We start from the raw sequence: 24,346 nt of genomic DNA on the forward strand, positions 1-24,346 counted from the left end.
TCTTGCTTTTTTCCAATGCTATATTATAATGTTTTTATAGATGAGTCTTCATTGTAAGTACACAAATTCTCCTTAATTCCAAAAAAATGGTTTACATATTTTCGTAGAGCTAAAATGCACACGTGGTTAACATAGGAAAATAGGAAAGTCTCCAAATAGGGAAAGGTAATTTTGTATTTGTTTTTATAGGGATCTTGATGTGAAATTTTAAATGTGAAATTTTGTTTATAGAAAAAAACTTTTATTGATGAATCCTGACTTTAAGGTGGGCATGTTATTTTTCTTATGCTTTCTTATAGACTTTATATTGTTGGCTTAAAAGGCATTATTGAATGTTGGATCAACATTTGGTCACATATATGATTTTTATAACTGATTATTTTGAAATGGTAATCTGTTTTGATTACCAGTTCTCTAACAGATAGCATTTCCCTACGTATACAAATGCTTAGTGAGTAGAAAGTACATGAATGATGAATGGAAAATAGATGACCAAATGATTTTTCAGGTTTACAAAATTAGGTAAGACATAGTTCATGGAACCATGACTTTAAATTTTGCCAGAACTTCATCTCAGTCGTCTGACAGGATTCTTTAATGTAGGAAAGGAGTTATCCTCGAGGAAATTTTTGTGCTCCTCAAACTTTCTCTCCTTTTACAATACAGATAGTAATATTTGGTTGCATACAGAAATAAGAAGTATTTGGATCATTATTACCATGGCATGCCATGGTGTTTGTTTACAGTTATCTGCATTAGTGTGATCTGGCTTTTGTTGTATAACAAATTGCTGTTTACAAATAAAGCTGTGCTTGTGGTTTTGTTTGTAGTAATACCATGATGTGACGGCTTTCTTGATTTGTACTTCCAGAATGCAACTTTAGAAAGGTAGGTTGAGTTTAAGTCTCAACTAACTATGCGATGTTTCAGGTTTGTAGCATCTTCTAGAGTGTGTTCAGAGCCCTGATCAGTTTTCCAGATCTTAAAAGTGAAAGGGAATGGCAGCACTGGAGATGAAAAGCATTTATTTAGATTGCCTCAAAAAAATTTACCTCTCATTTAGCAAAACTGGTGCTGTTTCAATTTGACTATTCTTGGATAAAAACAATGGAAAACATAAAAAAAAAACCTCATAGAAAAGATCTTGGGAATGCTATTTGTTGGAAATCGGAGTAATTTGACCCATTTACTGTTTTACATTTTTGTAAGAAAACAAAATATATGCGTAACTGTATGGCAAAAGATGGAGGGCAGTAAATAGAAGAATAACTACTCTCCCTTCTTTCCCCCAACACACCACATAGTCTGGTTTTTCTCTGCAGTGGTGCTCCTCAGGCCTGGTTCCAAACTCTGGCTTCTTTTTATTTCTCCTTGCCCGTCCCTGCCTTTAACTCTGTGTCTAGCCCTAACACTCCCTCCTGGCTTTGGAACTTAGCTATTTGAAAGTCATACACTTGGAGGAAATGAAATTGTATGTAATGAGTACCTTGCTTTGTTACTTCTTTTTCCCTTCCCTTTGTTCCCATCTCCAAGTATTTTCTAATGAGGTATTTCTTACCTTAACCCGAACTGATTTTAATAGTAGAAATTCCAGATAGCATGGCAGGTTGATGGGGAGTAAATGCCTGGGAAGAGTTTTGGGGATTTTCTCAAAAACTGTAGGTAGGGAATTTGTGCTTTGTGTCTGTCAGGTTGCTTTTGGCTGTGGGGAATGCAAAACAAAACAAAACAAGCTGTTTTTCTTTGTATTGTCAGCTTATATACTGTTTGTGAAGACAAAATACACACAGGGAAATTCTGGAAGGATATCTAAGATCATATAAGCAAGAAGCTGGTAGCTAAGCAAAATATTAAGTAAACAAAGATTCAAGCCACCAGTGTTTCTAGCTGAATGAGATGGTAATATTGCTTTAAAAGAACATCAAGCTATGCTACATCAGTAATCATGATCATGTTTGGATTTTGAAGCAAAGTATTAAATAATGCCATTTCTCTGTGGTGTGTCAAGAGGAGCTCATTGTGAATTTATTTTACTTAGATTGGTTACCGTCTATTCTATAGTATAGTATATTCTATCTATCTGGTTTTCCATTTGAGTGCAGTAAGACCTCATTAATTCAGTGTCGTTAACTGAAACTATGATTAAGCATTAGTGTTTGGTGGCTGAAGTCTCCATCAGCAATGGATGTGAAGAAAGGGCCTGCTAATCTAATTAATAATATAAACAACACGGTTTGGGCATGGTTAATATACTTAACAGAACAGATTCTTTTCGGGATGTAGTGAGTAGCATGTAAATTAATGCTGTTAATTACAAATTAGATCTGTTCGTTAGTGTTTTCTTTCAGGATTTCTACTATAAAGTAAATGTAACAAAACATTATTTTCAAAACATTTTGTAAACTAACACAAAAGCCTTGGGCAACAATTGAGACTGTGATTCGGGGAACTTCCAGTGATTCTAAAATGCCATCGAATAGGAAATTAACATTTAGAAAAGAATATGTTTTTGGAAACTGGGGGAAAGAACCTGTACTTTAAATGAGCAAGCTATTTTAAGACATCCAGTTAAAATGTGAAAAAAGTAACAGCTTAGAATCTAGTTAGTTTTACATTTGTTTATGTTAGTTTAAAAACATGCCTTTTTATGTCTACTTCATTTTTTAAGTCTGTTCATTTCCATAAATATGACCTGTTTTATTTATAATTTTAAAAATACGAAATATGACTTTGATATAATGTACGTTTATAATTTTTATAATTGGTCTCTCATGCTTTTCCTTATCTTTTCTGTGTCAGCCATGTGTAAAGTTGGAACTAATTACGAAACCAAATAAAGAGTCCATTTAGAGTGACCTCATTGGAAAATAGCATTTTTCTAGACATACTCTCCTTTTAGCAAATCCAGTTAATTTACTGTTTTGAAAGTTTTGTGAAAATATTGGACACTCCTGAACTATAGGGAATGATGATGATTCACGATCTGGAACTTTGGTAAATACAAAAAAATCATTTTGTCATTTTTTTTAGCAACTTTGTGGTGTAGCATTCTCTTAATATTCAAGAGAGATACAGTGAGATTTTGAATTCCAACTTTCTACAATTCCACTGTAATATATTGTAAGTCACAGGTTTTTTCCTCATTTGTAAAATTGTACTCACCCCTCACTTCTGGGAACCAGAGGATCCTCAAATGGAATTTGAGGTCACACTGGGTCCACTTGCCTGGGAATGGCAATTCAGTCACTGCTGACACAGAATTACAAATGACAATGTGTTAATGTATTTTCAGGGTCACTCAAGAATAGTCAGAACAATTAATATTGAAGTCTGTGAATGCCTTGGGTCTACAACAGTAGCTTATGGTGGCATTTATTTTATAGTTGAAGAAATGGAGACAGAATAGATAGAATGGTCGGTCACAGGTGGGACTAGAATGCAGGTAAGTGTAAGCAAATTCTTTCCTTTAGCAAAGATGTTCTTTTGTCTTGAAAACCTGTTTGACAGTGTCACTTCTTTTGGTATATTTAAGATGTCACATAGTATTTCAAACTTTGCTTTACTGAATTAGTAGCTGTATAAAATAGTTTTAATAGGAGAGGGAGCTTTTATATCTCTGTATTTAGCAGAAATAAACATTCTGACGATAGATATTATAACCTGGTTTGATCTTGGCATGAGGTTTACTAAAGGAAAATTGTTAAACGTTATTTTCTATTCAGGTAAATATATACACAGAAATAGAAATAGCATATTATCCTACTAAAACATTTATTGACATTTATTTTGAAGGTTGTCATCATAAGCCTCTTTGTCTGAACTACAGATAATGGCCGATACAGTTGGTCTGGTTTGAGGATTTTACGAATTTCTAGAGAAAGCTCAAGCAAAACCAACAACCAGTGCTTTGTAGGTGTTTCACTCCTTTTTAAAAAATAGTCATCAGGTGCGAATGTCGGCACTGACACACGGTTTCAGTTTGTAAACTAAGTCTTTAGTAATCTTGACATTTTCAGCATTATTAACTCATTTTACCGTATTTTCATCTTCTGTATTCATACAGGCTGTATCATGATAAGCCATCAATTATATTTCATATAAGAAGTCAAATAAAACACTTCATATTCCTCTATGGTTAGGTGTTCTGAATAATGGCTTAAATCAGATGGACTGGCAAACTGAGGACCTGGGCCTATGGCTGGGATCTCAAATCCATTTCACAAATGTACATGCAGTAACTGAAACCCTGATATTAAAAACAAAAACAAACCCTGACTGAGAAAGCAGTAATGAATCATTAAAATATTACAGTTTTAGAATTCGATCTATTCTTTGTGAGACATCACAGAAATAGGATGTTGTGTTCATCTTTTTATTTCCTTAATCCATGTCTTTGCCTCATACCAACTATATTCCTACTCTATTTTAAAAGGATGGTCTGTCTGACTTTCTATGAACTTCTCTCTCTTGCAACTGGAAATTCTGCAGATGTCTGCAGAAAGCAAAACACATAAGTAGAGACCAGAGATTTATGTTCCCAGCTGCCTCCAGATGATGACAGACCACCTTACAGGGTTTGTCAGTGTCAGGTACTTCCTACAGTTAGGAAGCCAGAAGAATGATGGTTGATGTTCAGAAAGAGAGTTTTATTCATACAGAGCTAAATTTTAAAAGATCCCATTAGCTCTAAGTTTCTGAGATGTAGAGTCTCTTCTTGTACTGTCCATACGGTAACTGTATGGACCCGCTTTATTTTTTTATTTTTTGGGGGGAGGAGCTGTTACTTCTGATTTAAAATGTTCAGTTGTCTCTGTGTAGTAGTAGAATGTTTTGGAGATTCTGGTAGGTCGGTGTCTAAACTATGTCTCCCAGATTGCTGCATATTCGTGGAAGGTACACAAATTTTTTTTGTTAATATGTATATTCAGAGTTTTAGTTTGAAAACCATGGTCATCGAATCAGTGGTGCCTAGTTCAGTGCCTTGCTTCTTATGCCCTGAATCAGTTCTTGTCCAATGACTTTGAACATTGCACAATTCTCACTGCACCTCCTGAAGCAATGAATGGAGACAAATTATGTATTTATTTTGAGTACAATTGTATTAAGTTCTGTCTTTTTTATAAATGGTTCTATATGATAACTGTATGGTTTTGGAATACTTCCTCTCCAGCCGCATCAGACAATAGAGTATGAGAGGGAGGCATTAATAAGGTGATATAATTAGATTCAGGGAAGTTTTGTTGTTTGGTCATTTGGACTGGCTTCACGCCAGCTGAGTTTAAAAGGCTAACTCCTTTTCAACTCAGCATATTAGCTTGAGCTTGGAAGCTTTTTTCGATTTTTGTTGTATTTCCTCTTAGACTGATCAGTTTTTGACAGGTGAGAAAAGATATGTTAATCACTCAGTGTTTGACATATTGGGTGATTTATATTTTTTAATTATTGTTTAGATTTGGACTTGAAGAGAGAATGATGGGGAAAATTCCATGAAACAAAACAAAACAAAACAAAACAAAACAAAACAAACCGAGACCAGAAAAACCCCTCTTCCTTTGTTTACATCTCAATTTATCATTTTCTGTAATGCTTTTGTAATTCAGAAATGCAGCCTTCTTCAACATAACCTCCTGCCCTCCTCCTGCCCTCCGCTGGCCCCCAAATGTCATTGGATTCTATCCAATGGGAAGATATATGGGCTATGAGAAGTTAAAAAAAATGTGGCACCAGCTCTGCTGACTCCTTATATTCTTCTAAGTGGGCTTCAAGCCATCGTTGACATTTGTTTTTAAACATCCTGTAAGCCATGCCGTTTTATCAAATTAAATTAAAAGCACAATATATTCTCTTACAATGACAGAACCTGAGTCAGGACTTCCAAGTTTGTGTTATTATTATTATTTTGCTTTTTACAAAGGAATTAAATTTTTTTAAATTAAACCTGGCATTGTTGGTCTGCTGTGCATACTTAATGCTAATAAAGTACATGCATACCTTCTGTGTGTGGGTTTGATTATTGTCACGGGAACAGTTCTCATCTTTTAATTCTCATCCTTTGAGCTTTGATTCAGAGGACACCTCCTCTGGGACCGCATCTCCTGAAACCTTCAACTGGAGTAAGGGGACTCAGCCTCTTCATTTTCTCGGAGGACACTTTGATTAGAGCATGCTCTGTGAAGACTTATTTACCTTTCTGCCTCCTCTCCAGGAGAGAGGGGCCTGCCTCCACTTATCTTGGTATATTTAACCCCAGTACAATGCCTACTGTAGAATATACCCTTGATACGTTTGTTGGTAAATGAACAAAATAACAGATAAAGGATAAGAGGGATTTAAATTTCCAAATTATAGAGTTCTTTTCTATTATGAAATTTTGTGGATCCTAAGTCATGGACAGCTCACAAACATCTGGTGAGTTTCTTGTTTCATAAGTGCCAATGCTGTAGAAGGGTTTTTTTCACATGTATTTCTGAAATGCTCTCTCGTTAATTGAGATGATATGTTTTTTGCCCAATAGACAGACTACAGAAGCATAGCGGGCAGGAGTGGCTTACCCAGGGAGTGCTTGGTTGTCGGTGGCTCATTGTCAGTCAAAGGACATATAGGTCTATTTTCTCAGAGGTAGGTGATGTTTTCTTCCTTCAGGAAGACTGGTGATGATACCAAGTTGAGAGAGAGCCACTATGACAAGCCTCTGGGAGGCCCAGATTAGACTTCACAATTACATTGCTTACTTAGATAAATACACAAATGCAAATGAATAAAAGTCAATATGTTCAGGAATCAGAGCAGAGATGTAAAACATACTGCAGGCCCAGATAAGACATGTCTGTGTAATACTAATAAAAAATCTTCAGGCCCATTCCGTGAGTACAGGCTGCTGGTGAGTCAGCTCTGCCGATGGCACGTCTACATGGTGGATGTTTTTCTGAAAACTCAGCCCTGGGATCCACATCATCTGGGAGAGGGTATGTTGTGAGGCACCGGCTCTCAGCCCAGTCCTTACAGAGCACCACTGATCTGACCTAGTCCGCACTTGGTCAGGTGGCTCCCCACTGAAGCAGGCTTTCCAAGCCCCCGTTTATGGGCTAGGATTTAATCTGTCTCCCTAGTGCAAAAATACTTTTCTTTCAAGGAGTTGAAGACCAGGAAAACTATAATTTCCCACCTAAAATCACATCACTGTCACTGCCAATTTGCAGTCGGCAGTCAGGAGGAATCTCTCTGTTGACTACACCTCTGGCCAGAATTCTACTTGACTACTCTGTCTCATTTCCACATGCACTTTCAGAAATGCATGCAGAAAATTTGGAGGTTCTTAAAAAAAAGAGGTTCCTTCCCCTCCCCCAAGTGGTTAAAGGACTTAAAATTGTGAAAGGAACTAAGATTATTGAGTTTGAATAAGAAAAGTTTGAGTGGTAATTTATAGATTTCAGGTATTAATAAGTCTCTTTCTATAGTGGGTCACACTCCTACGTTAATCTGTCACCACTATCAATTGAATAAGAAAAAACACTATCTGGAAGCATCAGGGATTTTGGTGACTTTTTTTTTTTAATCCAGTCATATACATTTAACACTGGCATGGGTTATGGGTGATCTTCGGAATGGAGAGAATTGATGATTCTCATTTATTCAGGTTGTAAATGTGATCTAAATCTAGAATTATAAAATTTTGAAGCTGGAAGAAACCTTGGGAATCTAACTCCTCATCTGGCCTGGAGCCAGTCCTCTGATTCTGTACTGGTGAAAGGGACTGAGAGATGAGTAGGAAAGCTTTTACCTCTTACACTTGCCAAAGTGTCTGAGCCAAAGCAAAACAAACAAATCAAACTCTTGGAAGGTGTGGCAGTGATCTAGCTCAGTCCATCCCCAATTTGGAATGTTCTGTCCAGCCTTTGTGATGGATGCTAATCGCACTGTTTCATGAAAGCATGAAGGAGCCCCCTACTGACAGACCTGCTCTCACCTGGCCATTTCTACTTGTCAGAGTGTTTTCCTTAGGTTTGACATCAGTTAATGCTCTGGAGTACACAATCATTGTTCCTAGCATTGCCCTGTAGAGTTCCCTAAGATGAGCCTTATCTGTCTTTCACAAGAGAGCTTATTTGATATTAAAAGCAACTTTCATGTTAAGTCTTCTGGCTATTCCCCACATGACATTGTTTCTGGGTCCTTCTCCAGCCCAGTAGCCTTCCTTTAAACCATGGTGATTGTCAAGTTCTTTGGAAAATGGAGAAGTGAGTAAAGGTACATGCTGGCTTACCTCTTTCCATCGAACTTCCAGCACCTTGAGCTTGGTTGCCTAAGTACTCCTGCTTTTCTCTTCTGTGTTCTCATGCTGGCCCTTAAACTTTCAGGTCCTTCACTGATCCAGTCTTGTATCCCTTGATGTCCCTTGGCTGCGGGGGTGACTGCTACTGCCTGATGCTCTTACTCCTCATGGCTTCCTATTGAAATTCCCTTCCACTGTCATCTCCCGGTCCTGCAGCTTGAAGGTGTCAAATACCTAACCTGCTCTATATGCAGAGCTTTCCAGAAAATCTGAGTAGCAGATGCATTTTAGCAGTGACTTTCTGGAGGTGTTGCCTTCCTTTTACTTGCTTTTATATGTAATACAGACCAGTAATAAAGACAGCATGATAGCATGGTGATATTAGTGTGGTAATTGAGGACAGGCCAAGTCCCTTGTTTACTTTTCAAATCGCACCATGAAGGCAGCTCAGCACCCTGCTTGCCCAGAGCCAAACTTGCCTTCTCTGCTTGCTCCTCTTCTGGGGACCTAGTCTTTGAAGGTTGTTGATAATATACAGCTCCTAAGGCCATTGAATTTGGCTAACCTAGTGAGTTCGATTGTAATTTGATACCTAGTTTAAGTTTCACGGAGGCCTAAAAGAGGCCAGTGCCTTCCAACTATGGTGTCACAACACATTTCTGTGTTACACTCAGCTGTGAGGTATTAACAGCTACTGACAACAATGTACAGAAGTTTGCAAATGACTTATTTTAAAATATCTATATATAAGCCAGGGTGGATTCCTGTTCAACCCTAAAATACTACGTTCGCTTGTATTCTGATGTTTTTCCTCACGCAGGAGAAGGGATGGAACTGTAGCTATCATGGGGGGCATCTTGCATAACGTACAGGCTTTTTGATCATCTGATACACCGTTAATCACAGTGGAAATTGTACATTCTTATAACCTATGGCAGTGTTTGCTCTATTCCAGTGGACATTTTTGAGGACAGTTTATTGCAATCTGGATTCATGCATGCTAGTGTATTGTGCGAGTGAATGTCATGTGCATCTTGACAGAAAGGCTGACTTCTGCACCTAGAGAGTGTACCTTCATTAGCCAGATCTGCAGATTGGATAGATCTTGAAATATCCTGGGGTGATTTCAAAGTGCTTTATGCAGCCTGCTCTTTTCAAACATCTCCCACGGGCTATGGCCAAAATTCCATGACTTGTTATTTAGGATGAGCTTGGCCTTGGCCTTTGGGTAGTATTGAATTCAAGAAAAGTCCTGTGCTTTCAGAGACTTTTTGAGAGTAAATTTCCATGTCTCCTTTTGAAGAAGAATGCCATGCCTCTTGCACCACTCAGTTTTCTCTCTGCTCCCTTCAAGTGTGATATAATTATAATACCCTAGTTGGTAAATGGATTAAATAATCCATTATTGAGTATAAAACGACTGTTGAAAATATATTGTTTCCTTCACTTATCAAACCATTTTCCTACACATCCATCCTTCCATCCTGTCCATGCATGCATCACTGCTTGCCTGGGTCTGTGCTGTGTTCTTGGGGCTTAAAGTAGGCAATCTCTGAAGGTTGCTATCGTGTGTGTGTGTGTGTGTGTGTGTGTGTAGTGGTGGTGGGGGCGGGGGAAGCAAATCACAACATAAGTGGTAATTACTTTAATAGCAGAAGATACTACATGCTGTGGAGGACAGTAAAGGAGTGATTCACTGTTTTTCATAGTTTGTACTTTAATTTTTTTGGCAAAAATAAAGGGAAGCAATATTGTTTTTTTCCTGTGTCTTATATGTAAGCACAATGTTAGAGCATGGGCTCGTTTGTAAATATAGATGGAATAAAAGGAGCTACAAAAGGAGTGTTGAGTATTTATATGTGGAATTGTGTAGCTGTTACAGTTCACCTGTGAGCAAGGTGTATGAGAAAGAATCATGGGTTGTGGAAGGTGGAAGAGGCTTTCAAAGTCAAGCCAACTAGTTAACTATCTTCCAAAAAAAAAAAAAAAAAAAAAAGGAAAACCACCTTCCTATTAAATGGTTAATAAGCCCCGCCGCCCCACCCCTGTAGAATATTTACAGTGATGAAGAAGCAGCATCAGAGTGTAGAAATAACATTGGTTTACACTTTGATAAAATCTGCTTTTAAATCCTGCTTTCTCTATGTACCAGCTGTGTCTGTGGGGAGGTCATGTAACAACCCTGAACCCATTTTGCTTACTGAAAAGTGGAACGGATAGTATTAATCTTTCAACTTTGCAAGACTATTGTAAACCATGAGAGGAATTGTATGTGAAATGCCTAGCTTACTGCCTGCCCCCCAAAAGACCTCAGTACATGCTAAGCATTGTGGGGGTGGTGTGTTTTTTGTTTTTTCATTGTTGGACAGCTCCTTTGAAAGCAAAGTTTTTTGCTTCTGGAAGTAACCTGCATTGAAGTATCCTACCCATTGTCAAATCCACTGTAGTGTGAGGGCCTCTGCCATTCCTCTGAGACTGGCAGAGGTCACCAGTGACTGTCCAGTTGCTGGCTTCTGTTGTATTTGACATAATGGGCCACCTCTTTCTTCTTGAAACATTGTCTTCATTGGTTTGTGGGTTTCCTCTTTGACCTGTTTGCCAGCTCCTCTGGACTGAATCCTGAATGTTGATGTTCCTTTTCTTTTTACAAGTTCTTCCATGCAGTTTCATAGCTTTACATGCATAGGATTGGTGACAGGTGTGTGCTGCTTGTAGGCTGATGAGTAACACATCTATATTTGAAACCTAGTTTTTTCCTCTGGAGCTTTCTCTCAAACCCTATACAGAACAGTTGCTGTAGATGGGTATGGTGAAAATCCAGTGGGGTATTTCTTTTCCTGTGTTCCTTAGCCTGGCTGATGTTATCATCATCCATCCAATTAAACAAAGCTGTTATTCAGTTCAAGTTTTCTAAATGTTTCACGTAGTGCTACAATAGCTTCCCAACATGAGTCTTTTTGCTTTCAAACTTGTCCCTTCTCATAAATTAGTTTTCCCACTAGAGGGATCCTTTAAAAATGAACATCTGATTATGCTAATCCCATATGTGGTTGTTGATCTTCTTCTTACTGATTTGTAGGAACTCTTTATATATTGTAGAATTTGACCCCTATTGCATGAATTTTGAAAATACTTTTAATATAGCATGTGTCACATTGTACTGAATTTAAGTCTTTCCAGTTTATGACAATATAAGTTCTTGAAAGCAGAGAGAACATCTTTTTATTCATAAGTGTATTCTCAATGCTTCTCTGTGTTTGGTCTATACAAAGTTGATTAAACTAAACTGAACTACTTAAAAAATCTCAATACTTTCCATGGCTTTGTATTTGCTTTACCTCTGTATGTGACATTCTTGCTCTCTATTGTGTCCCTCTTCTGCGTAAAGCTTCTCTGATCTTCTCAGGCATAGCTGTCTGTGATACTTCTTGTACTTTGTACACATAGTATGTCACAAACATTTGCAACAAAATTTTCTCTTTGTGAAATTAACCAGGACAAGGCCTTGTCCACTCATCTCCCCAGTGCTTAGCATGATGCCTAGCATATAATTAGTCATATTCTCCCTCCCCCACCAGCAGACAAATTGACCAGAAATGATATACCTGTTCATCACAAAAGCATAATGACATCAGTACTTCCTTTTTTCCCCTTCCAATATCATACTTTTTTTTTTTTTAATTGATGTAGTTCAAGTTGGATTATTTTTCCTAGTACTCTTGACTTATGGAACACCTGACCCAGGTGTTCATGTAAATATATTAAGCCAAGTCTCCTCCACTCTGGATTTGGTAATTATTTTATACAATTCTACAAAGCACTACATTTAAAGGAATACCTCAAGTTTGATTTAATCTTGCTTACCTTGTCCTCTGGTTCTAGCGTTTTTAGATCTTTTAATTAAACATTTGGATTCTTTTGATTCTTCTTTTTAGTTATTTGCCCCAAATTATGTCCTAAGTAGATTTTCCTAGGCCTTTTACCTAAGGCTGGCAACCAAATGAATTTTTGGAACCGGCCAAATTAGATGAGTGAGTACACAAATCTTTATTTTAGGTTCTACATATGTAACATGGGAAAAAATCCCACCTATGTTAAGAAGCTTGTGGCTTCTGTACAAAAAAAAGGGAGTGCTTGTATAATTGGTTGCCTTGATCTTTTCCTTACTTAATTAGTGTATTTTTCTATGACTGTACTTTGGAATGATAATTTTTAAAAAAAAATTTCAAGTGCTTCTGCTTTCCCTGAGATTTATTTTAGTCTTTCGTCATTTTAGGCAGTAGAAGAATGAATTTTCCAGGGATAATGATTAAAGAGTTGGTGTATTTATTGCTAGTATATGTTTTGTAATGCATTTCACACAATTATATTTGAAGGGAATACTTCAACTTGTCAGCTACTTTGCTTCTTCTTCATAGGATCTTAACATAAATAATACAGTGCCTTTACTTATTTTTGAGATTTCTGTTCTAAAAATGTTAATAATATTAATGCATATGCTTTGCATGTGCATTACATAATTTTATCCTTCCAATAACTCTGAAGCTAGGGGAGAGGCAGTGCCTTTTGAAGGTCACACAGCAAATAAATGTTGGAGCAGGTACAGTAAAACCTTGGTTTGCAAGCATAATTAGTTCTGGAAACATGCTTGTAATGCAAAGCACTTGTATATCAAAGCGAGTTTCCCCATAAGAAATAATGGAAACTCAGATCATTCGTTTCATGATCCTAAAATATTCATATAAAAATGATTACAGTACTGTAACATAATATAAAATAATAAAATATAAAATATAAAGAAAAGTAAACAAATTAACTTGTACTTACCTTTGAAAACCTTCCTGGCTAGTGTGAGGGAGACAAGAGAAAGGAGGTTACTATGTAGGACGACTTTCACTATCACTAATGGAATCACTGATGTCTGTTAGCTCAGTGGAGTCTTTTTCTGCATGGGGGCTATTGTATACACTCTCACGGATGTTGACTGTAGTATGCTATTAATAAACTCTTGTCATATACTGTATTTAACATAACTGACAATTAGCAGAGGAAGGGTCTATATCTGCAGGCAGCCTGACCTAGAATGAAGCAAAGCATTCCTGAGCCTACTCTTGTATGGAAAAGCAAAGGACTGTCCATAGGTGCTTTGAAGTGACAAGAAATACACTAATGTCAGTTGTGGGCGCCTTCCAACATTCTGAAAGATCACTGATTTCTGCCAAACATCATGGCTTGAGACCAAGCATCCGAGCATGGGAGACCATCACCCCCAATCCTTCAGTGAGGTGGCAAGGGAGAGAAGAACTGTTGGCTCAGTTGTGATCTGTGATCGTGTGACATTTGCCGTCACATACTGCTTGTATTGCAAGATGTTGCTCATTTATCAAGTTAAAATTTATTAGAAATGTCATGCGGAATATTCGTAGAACAAGTTACTCGCAGTCAAAGGTTTTACTGTATTTAGATTCCAACAGTCTCATCTCGAGATCCTGGGCTTTTCGTACCATAACACTAAGTTGAAGGACACATTAGACCAAATTCATTAGGTAGCATCTATGAATTGATAGAAAATAGGCATTTGTTTTTGTATAAAATATTATCACTCCTGGAAGTCATTTTAGTAGATTGTCATTGGCTTTTGTATAGCACACAAGTGCTAGAGAAAAATGTGTCATTTCTGTGGGGCAAGCACTTCTGTTTCCTTTTTAGAAATACATAGCCAGGGCACACAAACAATGGGACTAGAGTGTAAACTAGGCCTTACTTGGCCTTACTGACTTAATCATGGTGTTACAGGACAAACTAATCTGAAACATAAAAGGAAATGCTGTGAGTTACATAAAGAAGATATTTTTATTGGACCTTGAGTTTTTCTTTTAAGTTAAATCTATGCCAAAAAAAAAAAAAAATCTAGTGCTAGCTGTTGTATATTCTGCTGGACTTTGTTTTAGAGACTTTGCTTCTTTATATTCATTTTCATATTTTTGTCACTAAAGCAAATAAAGGAAGCCACACATAGCTAAAGTGAAAGCCACTTCAAGGAGACGTCACATGAAACATTTTGAGGGGGGAGTTATGTGGTTTCATTGTGACATTTTAGATGCAAATGCAAATTGTTCTGAGATCAGAATTTTTCATTTACCACTTAGAACTCTGCTGTTCTATGACGAATGTTTGGCAGTAGCCTAGTTAACGCTTTTTGAACTGATGTTGTGATTATTTAAAAGAACGCGTGATGATTCAGTTTCTGAATTTTGATGCTTCTCTGAGGCAGGTGATTAAATACATTTATTTCTTTGTTCACATGATTGCTAAGCACATTTCTGATCCAACAGAACCTGGTTGGACTGATGTTGAGAAGTCGTTCAGCTGAAGTAGTTACAGGTCACAGGCTCAGAAGATTTGGCCCTTTGCCTTGATTCCCTGAGTCTGTAAATTCAGGGAGCTTTAATTTCATCCTGAGACGTCTGGCTTTCCCTTGCTTCATGACCAACACCTCTATATGTGGGAAAATTTCTTCCCTGCCGGAATCAGCTTGGGTTCATATTTTCTTTTCCTCTCCTTATCCCCGTGTGGTATTTTTGTGAACCGTGGACTTCAAATATGACCTTTATTTGGTGGCTGTTTACAGGTGTACATTAACACATAGAAGAAAAATTTTGAAATAACTACAATTCTTAAATAGGAGTACAACTAGGGTGTTTCATTGACAGTTCTTGTTTTGTTAATTTATATATATTGAAATGTAAGGTATTTTATGGCCTTGGAAAAACAAAATATACATTACAACTTTTCGGCTGTGTGTGTTTATCTTAATCCTTGGCCTAAACCTTGCCTGAAATAAGCTTTACCTTTTAAGGAAATTGACACTGAGATATGATTATGCCTGGTGAATTATAGTACACATAGATATTTTGAATGTTACTGTTAAAGGAAAAAAAAATGTCAGGTACGTCTGTATTTAAAAAAGAGTATCTAAGTAAAATAACCAATGACTAAGCATTCCATTTGTGCCTTATATGAACAATGTGAGCAAATATGAAAGAAACCTGTAAGAAATATGTTTTTTTTAAAATATCGCTTTCATTTGTATCCTAGGAGTGAAATTATGAAGTAGAAGATTAACATAGGAAGTGCCTCTTTTCAGAATTCCCCTATAGTATAAATACAACTTCTGAACTCACTTCACTATTTTCGCCCTTTCTAGAACTAATGAAGGAGGCTGACATATTTATAGTGTATTCCAAATTTCAGAGATTTTTCTGATGGAGGAGAGGCGTGTCCCTCGGAGTCACAATATTTGATGACAACTTAATTGTAATGGACACAAGCGAGACTCCATATTGCCTTGCTTCTACATATTCTTAAAAACTGGAAATTTGCATAAATTGTCTTCAGTGCACACTATTTTTAATGATTTTTCCCTTTCACTCTTAGGCTAAACTATGTATTATGAAATTGTGCACTTCTGTGCAAAGTTTCCAACTTTATGAGTTTTTGTGAATGATTGCTTTCTGCAGCGATGAAATTGTTTCCAATAATGGATATTTTTAAATGATTCTGTGATTATAATTATGTCACAGGTAATAAAGGTACTGTCTGTTCTTATTTGAACTTCTGTCCTATGAAGAGATAGCACCAGAAGTGATATTTTGCTTTTGATTTGGCATGTATTCAAGACATTACTTTCCTCCCGTACTGTTATCCCCAGCCACTGTTCAGAGAATTTCGTAAGTGAAGGGAGTGAAGGGGAGGAAGAGCCACGTTACATGTAGGCAGGGCAATAGTGAAGCAGTTAGAAATGGTGTCTGTCTATAGGTCATCCTTGGTTGACTTGTATTGTAATGCAGGAAGCCTTTTTATGCATTTATCTCCGGACATGGCATTCTGGAGAGCTCATTATATGCTACTTGTTGCTGTTTCTGATGGAATCTAGAAAGAGGTCATAGAAAGGACTGGGATGGCAGGGTGATGGCAGACCCTCTTCGGTCTTCACAGACCCACCTGTTTCTGCTTTAGAAACATTTTACCGTTCTTTTTGCATCTCTTTAAATTGATCCATTGGGTTAAAATTACATTTATCTTTAAACGTGACCTGAATGGTGTCAGCTATTTTTTTTTTTTTTTTAAATTTAATGTTTATGCATTTCTGAGAGAGAGACAGAGACAGAGAACAAGCTGGGGAGGGGCAGAGAGAGAGGGGGAGATACAGAATCCAAAGCAGGCTCCAGGCTCTGAGCTGTCAGCACAGAACCTGATGGGGGGGGAGGGGGGCTCGAACTCGTGAACCCTGAGACCATGACCGGAGCCGATTTTGGGCACTTAACTGACTGAGCCACCCAGTAGCCCCTAGTTGTTGTTGTTGTTTTTCTTTTTTAAAAAGATGCCGTTTCCTTTCATCCTTGTAGTCATCCTTGTGAGGTAGTTAAGTAGTTAATATGGCAGCCCGTTCCACTGAAGAGGAGACTGTGCGTCAGAGAACTTATTTCTTGATCTTCACAGAGCTAATCAGTAGTGAAGCTGAGATCCAAAACCAGAACATTTAAAAATTATTTTGAAGAATTTTCAAGCATACATAAAAGTTGAGAGAAGAGAGCAATAAACCTCCATGTACCTATCCCCTACTTCAAGCATTGAGGTACCAAATTTCACAACATTTGGCTTATCTATACCTTTTTGCTTTTTCTTCCCTGAAGTATTTTAAAGCTGATCCCAGATAATTGCGTTCTCGGTAGTGCACATTTCAACTCTAGAGCAAACGTTTCATTTCGGTACCAAATGTTCTAGGTATAGGAGAGAATGACATAATACAAAGACTGTGTAGAGGCCCTACTTTTATCCAGAAGACAAGTTATATATCTGTGTTCAGTGTTTTTGATATGGGTGGTCATCATTTGCTACTCATTTATTAATAAGATAGGGATGAAACAGGTGATACTTATTGAGTCCTGATTCTGGGCTAGGAGCAGCCCTTCATGTCTCATGCATATTAGCTCATTTAGTTCACGGGAGCCCCGTGTTACATAATCATTTCCTGTGGGTTCAAGTTGCTTTTTAAAATTAATTATCTTGGGGCGCCTGGGTGGCTCGGTCAGTTAAGCGTCCGACTTCGGCTCAGGTCATGATCTCACGGTCTGTGAGTTTGAGCCCCGCGTCGGGCTCTGTGCTGACGGCTCAGAGCCTGGAGCCTTTTTCAGATTCTGTGTCTCCCTCTCTCTCTGCCCCTCCCCTGTTCATGCTCTGTCTCTGTCTCAAAAATAAATAAACATTAAAAAAAAATAAAATTAATCTTTGTACATAGAAGTAAAATATACTACATTGCCTTAAATTGTAACATCTTCTCTACTCCTTCTTACCTTTAATACTAATTATAACAATGTATTAATGGAGAGCTAGCTGATGCTCAAAAGTGTGGTCCATAGACCAGTAGCATCTGCATTGCCTGGGAGCGTCTCAGGCCAAACCCCAGAACTTTTGAATTAGAATCTGCATTTTGAATAAGATCCTTAGCTGATGTATATGTATATTAAGCTTGACAAGCCCTAGGTGGCACTTAAATAGTGCCTCCCAAGTGTGACTGCACATGTCAGTCACCTGCAAAACTTTTAAAGCTATCAGTGCTCAGTCCTATCCCTGACCAATTGAATGAGATTCTCTAGGTGAGGGCCTGGTGTCACTGTTTAAAAAAGTCTCCCAGGTGACTCTTAAGTTGTTAGGCCAGGCTTTAAAATGCCCTGGTTTAATAGAACTAGAGTATCTTTCCATTGTGTTTCAGCTACTTTGAACAAAAAATTTCATCTTGCAAATCATGTATTGAAAATGATACCCTCGATATAGATGAGAATTGAAGATAAAAGAATTTCTGGGCTTACACTTAATAACTTAATGTTCTTAATAACAGTATTACTATTAGAAATATTGCATACCTAAAGAGAAAACGTGGCCTATAAATGAAAGCATAGACCCTTGTCCTAATGTTTTCAACATTTGAGAGATTCTTTAGGTTAAAGCCAGATTTTTGTTCAGGAAAATTGGGTCTCTGATTAGATCAGGGACACAAGATGTTCAGACATATATTCTGACTCCATTTGTTCCTTATTATGTTGGGTAAATGGGTTAATCAGCCTACCTTTGACGGAAAGGGGGAACAGATAACACTTATCACACGGACACAATTAGCCTTAGTTTGTTGAAATACCTTAAATTCCTTGAATAAGAGGCACTGAAGAAAGTCAAATTTTCGTCTTTAAAGTAATTGCTTTCCCAAGCCCTGTAGTAGTACGTTTGCGTATTTTTAAAGCTACTCATTAGATTAGTAGCATTTTATGGTTTGGCTTCATCGGAGGAATGGCTTTAGACGTGGAGGAAATGTGGCAGACAGATTAGGAGACCAGCACCGTAGGCCTGGAGACACTGGAATATTAGAACCATCAAATGTGGATACTTCAAGGGAGCGAAAGATTACATTTTAGCCCAGTGCCTTTATTTCACAGATGACCGGATTGTGGCAGAATTGTGATTTTTAGGGTCTTAGAGAGAAATGCATATTCCATTTTTATTTATTTTTGATAGTTTTCCGTTAATCAAATACATTGTGTGCTTATATGTACACACGTATGCCAAGTGTACCAAAAATAATGTGACAGCAACATTGAAATTGTTCTACAATAAAATGTTTTTGTATCTTTTTGTATCTCTTTCTTCAAAGTTGTGATATCAACTAAATATGTTCTTTATCTCATGCATTTGGAATAGACTACGGTATCTATTTCTTATGGGCAAGATTAGGCATGTTTTTGTTGGCCTGGGAAAAGTTGCTATGTGAAGAGAGTGACTGTTATATTATTTATTTAACATTTAACCTGAAAGTCAAAATGTGTTCAAAAGAGCTCATTTGACAAGGGTTCTGAGTCAGAAGTATTAAAGGACAAATGAAACAAGGATTTCTTATTCTTAATCAGGGTTGGGGGAAAGGGCCAACCTTCTGCAGGGGAAATGACTATAAATGGGCTTTGCAGTTAAGACATCCTCTGTTGCAACAGCTGCCTTTCTGGTTGGCCTGGTTTTCCCCTTTCTTCACAGAGTATTGCTGCTAAAACACCTTTCTGTTGGCACTTGAACTCTGCCATTTGACTCTTCAATTTTCTCTTGTTTCCTGCATGAAATTACATTTTCTTGCTTTGACTTGTGAAGCTTTGTGCAGCCTTGGAAGCAAGCTGCTTGCCTTTGTTTTCATTTCGCTATTCCCATCTTGGGGGCTAGCTCACTAGTACTTGGTATCCTTGGAAGGGTTCCCTCATTTTCACGCCAGATGACAACAACAAATGATCCCAGCTCCTTGGTCCTTTTATAGCTAGCTTCTTTGCGAAGAAAATTTAGAGAAAGAAAATTAAAAATAAATTGTATTCAACACTGAAGATAGAATGACATTCACGCCCACTGATGGACTTTTTGGTCCCTGCTGATATTTTTAAGCCCGTAGGCTAAGGATTGTTTTTCCTTGCTTTAGTGATGTAATAATGCTGCCAAAGTAACACCCAACACTCATTTACCTATGAAATACTCTTGTGTGTGTTTGGTTTTTTTTTTTTCCAAATAAATACATCTGGTTTCTGAACTATACTTTTTTTTTTAAAATGTAATTATTTTAAGTCAGTTGTACTAACAGATTCGTGTTTCTGCTTTTTTAATTCCAAGTGATAAATGCATAAAAAGGAAATGTGTGTGGACATGTCTATCTCCGTAACTGTGCTGTCCTGGGTTTGTTTATAGGCATTATCATTTGTAACATATGGGTGAGAAAACGGAATCACAGTTTTGGATCGCAAGGATCACTGGTGGACATAGAAGACCAATCATGTGTACTGTATAAGAGTCGTTTTGATAGCAAATAACATAAATCTCATTAAAATAGCTTGTCTTGTAATTGGAAGTCCAAGGGATGGATTTTGGCTTCCACACACATCGGGATTCTCCTCCTTACCCCTCTGTGATGCTTTCCTCTTCACTGGCTTTAAAAGGATGCAGGCGTTTTCTATGTTGGAGGAAAGATACCCACCAGGAAATCCAGACTTATATGGTCTTTCACTAGAGAACGCAGAATAAGCCTGATCCAGCATACATCAAAATCCATATGCTCCCTCAAAAAAGATTCTGATGAGATCCTATGCCTGTCCCCTTTGGATCAGTCTTTGTGTCCATGTCTGCCTATTTATGAAGTAATGGCAGCCCAATTATAAATTAGAATGTTGCTTGTTGACCCCAAGATTAGAATGAAGGAATAGCTGTGACGTGTTATGTTTTGGTCAAGTTCTTGTAGCCTGAAACATTGTCTTTTTTCCACTAAATGTATATTTCTTTCCAAGGATCATGACCAGTCACGTAGAATCTGAGCCCTCTCCACTGCAGGAAACAGTGAAAATCTTTTTCTAAATACGACATTGAAGATATTCTGTGGCAGTGCTGATCTGTTTTTGAAACATCTTCGTTTAGCACCTTTACTGTTTTAATATCAATAAACTTTGTAAGTGAACAAGTTTTAATTGATTACCTTTCAGGGTAGCTGTTTTGGGAATATCTATATGATTCCATATAAGGGAATGCCTCCCTGATACTAATGTATAATCTCAAGTGTAAACTTTTTAAATCACATTTGGAATAGGTTACTTTTGGGTTTGTTTTTTTATGTACTACAAATACTGTATGTGTAAATTTTCAGTAGTTTCTGTAAGACAGAATACTGTTTCCTGATCGTGTTCTTAGGTTTGATGGTTTTTGTGTAGTTTTGAAAAAAAAAAAAAAGACTAGTTCACACAACTTGTAGCTGGTCTAGAAATTTGTTGAAATTAATGAATACTAAATGGATGCTTATGAGTGTGCGTTATTCTTACATGGGGCGCCCCTACTAATTAGCCTTTCCTTGGAGACGTGCCAAATAGCTAAGTATCAGTGGGCAGACTATCACCTTAGTCACTTTTTAAATAACATATCATTAGCTTTTAAAAATGATAATGTGATTTGTTCCTCATTCTTTTTAAGGAAAACCCATTATTGAAGGAGGGTAAGATAACTTTCTCTTCTGGTCTTCCTTTTTAAGTCAGGCAACTTTTTTCAATCCAATATTGTTCTGAGACAGAATTCTTTGCTTACAAAAGCTTAGTAGTTCATAAGTTCTCTCAATGTGTGTCTGCTTTTAAAATAATTTTTCTTTTTTCATTATGTTCTCATTTGATAACGGTTATTTGTGTGTGTGTGTGTGTGTGTGTGTGTGTGTGTGTGTGTGTGTGTGTTTTACTTTTCAGTAAAGAGGTTGCTTGTCAGCAGACAGGGACCTAGGATACATTGAGAGGTGTGGAAGCATGTGTAGAAAAAATTAGCATTATAGAGGTTTTAGAAAAAGTGAGAATCTCCAAACAAGTTATTGTGCATTTCTTAGATTTTAGGTCCTTCCATGCAAAGTTGCATGCAAGTGGTAATGTCTAGTGGACAGAACTTTGGACTATTAGAATTCTTTGGGAGTTTATAGTGGGTTTTATATTCTTACTGAAAACAGAACATGCTGACTATTAAGTTATATTCAAGCATAAGGTCTTAGACCCTAACTTTAAGAGCACTATCAAATCTTAAACTGTCTTCTAATGACTCTGTTGCTGGAAGACATCTATTATATTTCCCTTCTTGGCATCTACTTCATAAACTTGTGTTACTGTTGGGTACTGAATATACAAACAGAGCAATTACTGCTGTATATATACACAACCCTAAAAATAAAATTTTTATAAGCCTAGTAATTTTAAGAAAGCTCTGAGGTTAATGATTTATTTTAAGATTGGTTGGGTAAGTATGATGCCTACCTTTTACCAAGGTTGCCTAAATCTAAGCACATCATTAATGAAGCCTATTTGCTCACCACTTCCATGATTCCTTTCAAAAATATTTAATTATATAAGGATTTTCTTTCAGGGAAAATTATTTTTACACTAAAAAAATATTTAATAGTTGAAATTCCTTTTCTTAAGTATGTTGTAAACTTATTTAAGAGGAATAATTTAGGGGCTCTGGGGTGGCTCAGTTGGTTAAGAGCCCAGCTCTTAGTTTCGCCTCGGGTCATGATCTCACGGTTTGTGAGTTCAAGCCCCACATCAGGCTCTGCGCAGACAGTGTGGAGCCTGCTTGGGATTCTCTTTCTCGTCCTCTGTCTCTGCCCCTCCTGCACTCTCTCTCTCTCAATCTCTCTCCAAATAAATAAATAAACTTAAAAAAAAAATTAGTTGGGACTGTGGTTTTCTGAAGCCAGGCCCTTTATAAACAGATGGTAGTAGGTTAATTCAGTAGTCGAAATGTTTTCATCCCATGCCATGGTTTAAATTTTTCTGAATCCATTTCTTACAAATACAAATTCAATATTCTAAAGCATGCATGTATGCTATTACGTTTAGTGGGTGATTTACATTCCAAAATGGCTTTGATGTGTTATTTACCTACAATACGCTTATATTGGAAAGTGAGAAATGGTAATAGGTAACACTTGTTGAGTAGTTACATGTATCGAGTATTATTCCAACCTATTTTTCATGGAGTAATTTTATTTTCAGAACAACTGCAAGAGGTAGGTACTGTTATTATCCCCATTTTACAGATAAAGAAATTGAGTCACTTGCCCAATGCCACACAGTTTGTAAATGGTGACATTGAGATCTTAACCTAGAGACTGTGGTTCCAAAGCCCAATGTCTGACTATTATACATCATGCCTCTCAAAGGAGTGTGAGAATACTGGATTGTCATCAAGGATGTTATCAGGTGGACCTAAATCAGTTGATTAAGATTCTCTGATTTTGAAAAAAGCGGACAAATAATATTTCCAGTATCCAAATAATATTTGATATGGTGAGTAATATCATTATATCATGTATATTTCAATATGATGGTATTTCTGTGTTTAATTTTGAGCCACAATCCTTGGAAATCTATTGTAAAGAATGACAAAATGCGCTTACATTTTAGCATAGAATGGAACCGTATAAAGAGAATTGTAGAGGCAGGGAAGATTTGGTCTAGCATTTTAAGATTGTGGTGATATAGGGGAATTCATTTATCTGCTAACTTTTCACAAATACATGAAATTTAAGGAAAAATTTTACTGTCTTGATTATGGATTGATTTAGTAGAGAGTACATCACCTTACAATGAAAGGAGTTGAAGGGTTATGTATGTATGCTTGTGTGCATGTATGTGTTGGGAATGCTGGGACACACAGCCCTGGGACCATGTTTAAGGGACAGCACATGATCTAGTTTTATTTCACTGAGGACTGTTTGGCTGGCTCTGTTTCCCTGAGTGCAGCCAGACTGATTATAGAAAGTGATTGTGGGAAGTCAGGAAGGTTTCTGAGACAGGAGATGGTAGGGTAAATGCCACGAGGAGTGGAACATTAAGGAAAAAATATTTATAGAGAATTTCAAAGACATTTGTTGTATGTGAAATGACTCCTTTTTCTATCTTCCCAGAAAACTTTTTGGGGGCACCTGGGTGGCTCAGTTTTTGAGCACCTGACTCTAGATTTAGGGTCAGGTCATGATCTCTAGGTTTGTGAGTTTTAGTCCCATTCAGGTTCTGTGAGAGCTTAGAGCCTGCTTGGAATATTCTCTCTCTCTCTCTCTCTCTCTCTCTCTCTCTCTCTCTTCCCCCCCCCCCTTCTCTTTCTCTAGCACCTTCTCTCTCTGCCCCTCACCCATTCACTCACTGTCTCTCAAAATAAATAAATACACTTAAAAAAGTGATTTGGGGGAGGGGGGGTTAGTGCTCTTGAAGTTATGTTTGTGATTTTCCCAAATGCTTCATCATCAGGGACTAAGGAAGTGCACTCACATTCAAGTTTCAGATGTACAAATTTCCTGATAGTGTTTTTAAATAGTAATGTAACAGTAACATGTTTGAGGATAGTTGTAAATCTGTATGAGTGCTTGGGTCTAGATGCTTCAATTATTGAAGCACCTTTCAGATTTGATTCCGTATCAACATTTGCATTTTCTTCTATGTTCTCTAGTTGGTTATTTGTTCACAACCTCTGGAT

General features: G+C 37.2%; 1 protein-coding gene and 1 long non-coding RNA gene across 3 annotated transcripts in view; both read left to right on the plus strand.

Moving 5' to 3' along the window:
* The window catches only part of PPP3CA (protein phosphatase 3 catalytic subunit alpha), a 328,963-nt gene that overhangs the window by 3,015 nt on the left and 301,602 nt on the right, over window positions 1-24,346 (plus strand). The window lies entirely within an intron of this gene.
* LOC122478071 lies at window positions 831-10,316 on the plus strand. Its single transcript, XR_006295842.1, has 3 exons — window positions 831-888; window positions 3,384-3,442; window positions 5,451-10,316. It is a non-coding gene; the product is annotated as an uncharacterized LOC122478071 (long non-coding RNA).

Source organism: Prionailurus bengalensis, chromosome B1, assembly GCF_016509475.1.
Source record: "Prionailurus bengalensis isolate Pbe53 chromosome B1, Fcat_Pben_1.1_paternal_pri, whole genome shotgun sequence".
Lineage (NCBI taxonomy): Eukaryota > Metazoa > Chordata > Mammalia > Carnivora > Felidae > Prionailurus > Prionailurus bengalensis.